This window comes from Epinephelus fuscoguttatus, linkage group LG21 (genome assembly GCF_011397635.1).
Source record: "Epinephelus fuscoguttatus linkage group LG21, E.fuscoguttatus.final_Chr_v1".
In the NCBI taxonomy this organism is placed as follows: domain Eukaryota; kingdom Metazoa; phylum Chordata; class Actinopteri; order Perciformes; family Serranidae; genus Epinephelus; species Epinephelus fuscoguttatus.
Window position 1 is genome coordinate 16,785,182 of NC_064772.1, and position 6,422 is coordinate 16,791,603.

The following is a 6,422-nucleotide window of genomic DNA, read 5'->3' on the forward strand; positions in this document are numbered from 1 at the left end:
AAATTTAAAAAAAACAACAACAACAAAACAGCTAGATACCACACACTGCTCCTTTAAGCTTAAAGGATAAGTTTAATGTTGAGTATAATGTTACAGCATATAAAACTGGCATTCAGTCGTCACAGTCTGCAGTTATAATAGTAATAATAATAAACTTTATGTATATAGCACATTTCAAACCACAGTTATAAAGTGATTTACAAAAAAACAGAACACATTTAAAAACAGAGAGAGAATGAAATGAGAGCCAGACACATTAAAACAGGGTAGGATGAGTAAAAATATAAAACATAAGTAAAGTCAGTGGCCCTCATCCCCTCAGGCAGGCCATACACTGGTCATACACTGAAATAATAATATGATGCTTTTCTGACAATCAAATACAAATTTCCCACGAGAACAGGTTCATTTATGACACTGTTACTAACTGGTAAGTTTTTAAGTTGGTCATACTTTCCTGCTTTTTGAAATTAAATCAGCATGAGTCCATAGTTTACATCAGGACACATAGATTACGTTAATGATTTTCCTCTGTCAGTGAAAGCCCCTCGTGCAAACTTGCCTCATCATTTCTGGCCTCTCTCCACACCTCCCATCACTCCTGCCTCCTCCTTCAACTTTTTCACCGCATCAACCCCTAAATTCTCCAACTTTCCTCCCCTCTCTCTGTTTGATGTAGAGGACCGCCTGTGTGCACTCCAATCCCTCGGCCATTGATTGTAAATGTCCCGCTCGCTCGCAGGGCACAGTCAGCATTCTCGGAGATGATCGGCTGCTCCTCTGAGTCGTAGATCAAACACAGTGTGGCCCGCTGCCTCCACACCTCAAGGTGCATCTCATAAACATCTACAGGATGGATGTGCTTTAGGGAGACTTTTGTTGCATTCACAGATCTGTTATGTGTTCGATTATAATTCTATAATTTCACACCGCTGATGTCTGATGGCCAAACTCTTCCTCTGTTTTCTGTCTTATGCTAAAATTATATTTTAATGTTAATATACATCATTTTAACCAAGGTTTATTCTTGTTACTCCAGTAACTGGTTGTGATTTTTCATGAGGAGTGCCTATGATCTATTTATTTTTCACGGACACCAACGTCATGCCCTCAGTATTGACAATTTGGGGTAGGGATGCAACCAAGATAATTTCCATCTGCTCATTATTTTCTTGATTAATCAATGAATTGTTTCATCTATAAAATATTTTAAAGTCAACACTGGTAGAAAACAAAATGACCATCAGCAATTCCCAGGTGATACTATCAAATAACCTTTTTTGTCTGTCTGAGAGTCTAAAGAAATTTAGTTTATTGTCATATATTATAATGGTGTGAGGAAGAGCATGAGGTTTGAAATGTCACATTGTTGGTAAATTAAATATTTACTTTATTATCTTCTGCCTTTGACTTATGCAGCACAAATCCTTTGTTCCAATCAGCTCCCTCATTGGCCTGATGGATGTTGAACTCCACCTTGGCCAATCCTTGTCCTGCATGGTCTTCCATTCATCCAGAGTCATCTCCTTGGGGCCGTCTTTCTTCACTTCCTCAGCCTCATTCTCCTTGTTCTCAGTCAGCAGGTGGATGCTCCTCTCCTTCAGGGTTCTTTTCATTAAAGTTTGATTGGTCAGGCTCGTTTAGTTCATCCTTGATGGTGCCCAAGTTGTCCACCTCCTCCACGTGTCTATCTCATTCATGTTTTCCTCTGGAGTCAAAGCCATCGTTGTGACCCATGCCACAGCCTCTTCTTCCTTGGCCACCTTTGCTACGGCCTGACCTCTCGTTGGCCTGTCATCGATGGTTTTTCCACGGAGCATTTGCCTCCCTCAGACTTCTGCCCAGCGTCACCAGCAGGCCTCTCAAAGTGGCAGCCTGTCTACCAGACTATCTCTGTGTAAGGGGGGAGCCCCCTTCTGTGGCCTCCCTGGGGTCTGGAGTTATCTCCCTTCAGCTTGCAGCCTCACGCCGGCACCGTCTTTCATAAGTGGGACGGGTGCCTGGTTCTGCTCCTTCATGTCAGTCAGTGGGTCTTTCTGTCTTTTTGGGACTCCTTTTTCAGCTGCTTGACAGCCTTTGCTGCCGTCTTGGCGGCATCAGGAGCAGAAGCCTCCTTCTTTTTCACTTGGGCTTGTTTCAGCAGCTCAAATGTATCTAACTCATCGTCCAAAAACTGATTGTCCCATAACCGATTGGTTATCCTTCTTGCATTTGTCCAGGCATGATGGCACCTCTACAGCAGGATGTTACTGCGATTCTATGAGGCTTGGTGTGAACACTTCGCTAGATGAAGCCACAGGATGGCTGCAAAAAGGACTTATTTATGGGAGCATTGTGTGCGGACTTTTCTTGCATCATCTCTTGGCCAGCACCTGGTTTTTATCATCTGAATGCACGTGCTTTTGTAATTTTTTTGTAAAATCATAAATTACAAAGAGGAGTTGCAAATCCTCTCATTTGAAAAGCTAAAACCAGCAAATGTTTGGCATTTTTGTTTGAACAAATGACTGGAATGAGTAATAAGCAGCATCAGGGGGAAACAACAATGGACAATAGGACAACAATGAATGTTACAGTGGCAGAACTCCAGGTGGGCAGAACAGGTGGTGGATGTGTCCAACAACCACCAACTTTCACACAGGAGGCCAGTGTTCACTTCCCTTAAGATTGTAAAGCCAAACCCTGTTCTTTTTTCCTAAACCTAATTTTGTGTTTCTGTTGCCTAAACCCAACCATGTGTGTGTCTCGGCAAAACCTAACCACGTGTTTGTTGTTGAAGGAAAAAAATGTCAATTTGTCATGTTGTACTGATGTAACATGTTATGTTAATATATTTTGAAAGAGCCTGTATGTAAACGGTACATTTCCTGTATTTTGAAAACAGACAATGCGGCGTCCCAGAATGTCAACAACCAACGCATCCAGAACCTTGCACGACGTATGTGGACTTGGAAAGCCAATGATCAAACGTTGATATGTGACAAGGTCTTCAACTGGTAATCTCGTTAATCAGTGTATGGTTTTGTTTTTATTTTTTGTTGGCAAGTCAAACCTCTTATGTTTTGTATAGGCCTCATGACCATAGGGGGGAGCTTGGAGGTGCTTCGGCACCCCCAAAGAAGCCCATAGCACCCCTGTAGCACCCCCGTAGCTCGCCCAAGAAATGCTCAAACAAAATTTCATTTTTTCACTGTCACTGAATAAAATTGTCTTTGCTCAATTGTGTGACATTATTTTGTGTCACACAATCTTATATCTTATATATCTATGAATAGGCTAATGCATCAATTAGCGAACGTACCATAAATGTCAGTGTCGTTCTTTTGTATTGCTCAGTGTGTGTATATTGGCCTGTGAAAATATGCTCTCTCTCTCTATCTATCTCTCAGGTGCTGCTATATCTAGGGTTGCCTCGATGATTGTGAAGACCAGCAAAATTAAAATAAAGATGTGTTGTTCAAGGATGGGTGTTGTTGGTGGTCCCTCTAATTCCACAATGTGCATGATTTTTTGTTGATTTGGACTCTGCGTGCTTATATTTTGGTAGGCTATAACTCCTAAGCACCTCCAATTAATAGTCAAGTTCCCCCCAACACCTCCAGTAAAAATCGGCTGCCGTCGCCACTGCTCATGACCTCCTCATTCTGTCCCTGATGTGTCGATGACAGATCGGTTTGCCAGATTCTTGTGTCCATTATGGTGAACAAACAAGTTTGAACTTGCTGAAGTGCTTAGGAATGGAAAAACAAGTTGAATCAATGAGGCGTGTATTCAAATACTAAAACATAAAACAAGGTTGCATGCAACACGTTTCATGTCAGTCTACCCACTGTGTGAATGAATGGCTCAGATTGAAGAACACAGCTTGTGAGATACAGATTATACCAACAGAGGTTCACCTTAGTGAGTTTACTTCGGGGATGGCAGAGTACTTTCTCCAGTAACATAAAGATGCATTACTACCTCCATGTTGGGAGGAATGACACAACAGCAGATCAACACGCTCAGTTTCCCACATACACCGTGTGAATCCTGCAGGGAAAACCTCCAGCCTGAAATAGCTGCTCTCTCCTCTGAACCTACACGTTCTCATCTCCGCCTCCCTGCCTCATATTAGCAAGTGAAGCACTGTGGCACACAGTACACACACACACAAGAGAGCTGGTTTGTTATCAGACATCAAGTAGTAATGACCTTCATTACTGTTACAGGTGAGATGATTTAGAAAAAGAAATCAAGGGGAAAACACAGCAGGCTGGAGAAGGGGCGGCGATTCACATGCAAAACATAATATCCACGTTTCTTAGATTTTAAGTTGCGTCTGTTTTTAGTCATGAGGAAAATGTAAATGAGGTTTTGATTAAACCAAAAGGAGTTTTGTGGGCGTTAGCGCACGGTAATGGCCCAAGGAGATCAGAGCAACAAACTTTTGGTAGACTGTGAGTGACTTTTTGCAAATAACAGTAATTGCATTTTTTCTTGCATTTTTTTCTATTTTATCTCTTTTTTTAAAAAAAAAAGGACCTCCAGACTTTAATTGGTCTGTCTCAGAAATCCTTTTAGACTAAACTTTTAGAGTGAATAGCAGGGCCATGAAAATTAAAATGCATCACTCAGCTTGCATAATTTCACTGAACTTAAATTAGATTCAAGATTTGACCCACTCATCTCTCAGGCGGGGGAACGGAGCGCAAACATATTATGGCATCCATCTGTCCTTTCATCCCTCTGAATTCAGACAAAGCTGGGAGAGACACTGCCACATGTCTTCACAAAAGATTAGATTATAAACAAACTGTGAATGTCATCATCAGTGTTGCACGTAAGTAAACAGCTAGATCAGTCATCCTTCCTGTCAGGACTGGATTCAAACTATTTTTTAGTAGTTTGAGTTCTCAGTTGGTGCTGTCATGCTCGGAGTAGCTGTTGAGATGGAGATGGTCAACCATAATCTTTTCTGCACTATGTGAAGTCAAAATAAGGTGTTGGAATTAACTTTTTTGAAGCTGTCGCCGACCAAAGCGTCAAAACATTTGCGACAGGAGGAGCTACAAATCCCAGGTTTCTGTACTCTCTCTCAAAATAGCTCAGAGCATGAGTCACATCTGACGCTGTCTGTTGTCGAGCACAGCCGCAGACTTTCAAAGTAACCTTCTTAATCCATTTAATCCCTCACTGTGGATATACACTTGAAATACTTAAACGGACAGATTGTGTCTGTTTATATATAGACAAGAATTTTCCTTAATCTCAGCAGAGTATTAGTGCATGAGGAAGAAAGGATGGGATTTACTTAGAATATTAATTTAAAGTTGTATTGACTCCTGAGGTGAAATTCCCTTGAGTTTCCTCCCCTGCAGGGTCAGAGGTCACCAATGCAAGCGAATTCCAAAGCAGTGTGGATCTATTAGTTCACCATTTTGATCCAGACCGTTACCACATTACAGAACGAATGACAACACATCTCCATTTTCTCCTGCTGTAGAAAAAGGAAGCCAAAATATCCCGGATAGGGGTGATACTGTCTTGCCATGGTGATGTCATTTGGAGCCAGAGTCTCCAGAGTCTAGAAGTTAAATACCTAATTAAAACAAAACTTGTCAGAAAAAATAACGCTTGAACAAATATCAGCGTGTTAAGAGCTACCTAAAATGACAGAAACCATTCTTGGGAAAAATGTATGAAAAACATGTACTTTAAAGGGGCAAAAAGCGAAATCGTTTCACCGCTAGGTTTGCTGTTGTGCACTGCCTGTAGACCAAAACAAAGTGTGTCATGAGCCACACCTCCCTCTACCTCTGCTCTCCACTACCCCACTCGCCTCGTCTGGGCAGCCGAGTACCGCAGCATCTCCATGGACTATTACATCCAGACGGTCCCAGTGTTTCTTCCGCAGGCTCCGCTTCACTCAGCTTCACTCGGCTGCCCGATATACCCGCTGCTTCTTCCCACATTAACCTGAATAACAAACCAGGGCTCGGTGCTCCGGTTGGATCCAAACGGAGAGCCAGGGCTAATGTTAGCTGGGAAGCTAGCGGAGGCTAACTGGCTGCGCTGGCAGCGGAGTGAAGTGGAGCCTGAGGAGGAAGCACCGGTTAGCCCCCGAGGAAATAAAACCTAAACAGCCAACTTAGTTTGGCTTAGTTTAGCAGTTAGCGATGTCTTTCACTCACTCTCGGTCTCTGCTGTGTTTAGCTATTTCTCTGCTTTCCTGTTAGCATTAGCACTAGTCGGCTGCCACGCTAATGTTCCTACTCTTCTCCGTGAGCCCGCACTCCCAGGCTCACGGTTCCAGCTCACACAGAAGAAGAACATTAGTGTTAGCTCCCGGAGTTAGCACTAGAGCTACTACGGCTACTGGAGTAACTTGCAGCTATGGAGCGCTTCTACCAGCTCTTCTAGTCACTGAGCCTCGCCTCCAT

At 42.7% G+C, this 6,422-nt stretch overlaps 1 pseudogene; it reads right to left on the reverse strand.

The window, feature by feature from the left end:
- Nucleotides 1-1,148: 1,148 nt before the first annotated feature.
- On the reverse strand, nucleotides 1,149-2,553 carry LOC125882201 (plasminogen activator inhibitor 1 RNA-binding protein-like; annotated as a pseudogene).
- Nucleotides 2,554-6,422: the final 3,869 nt, after the last annotated feature.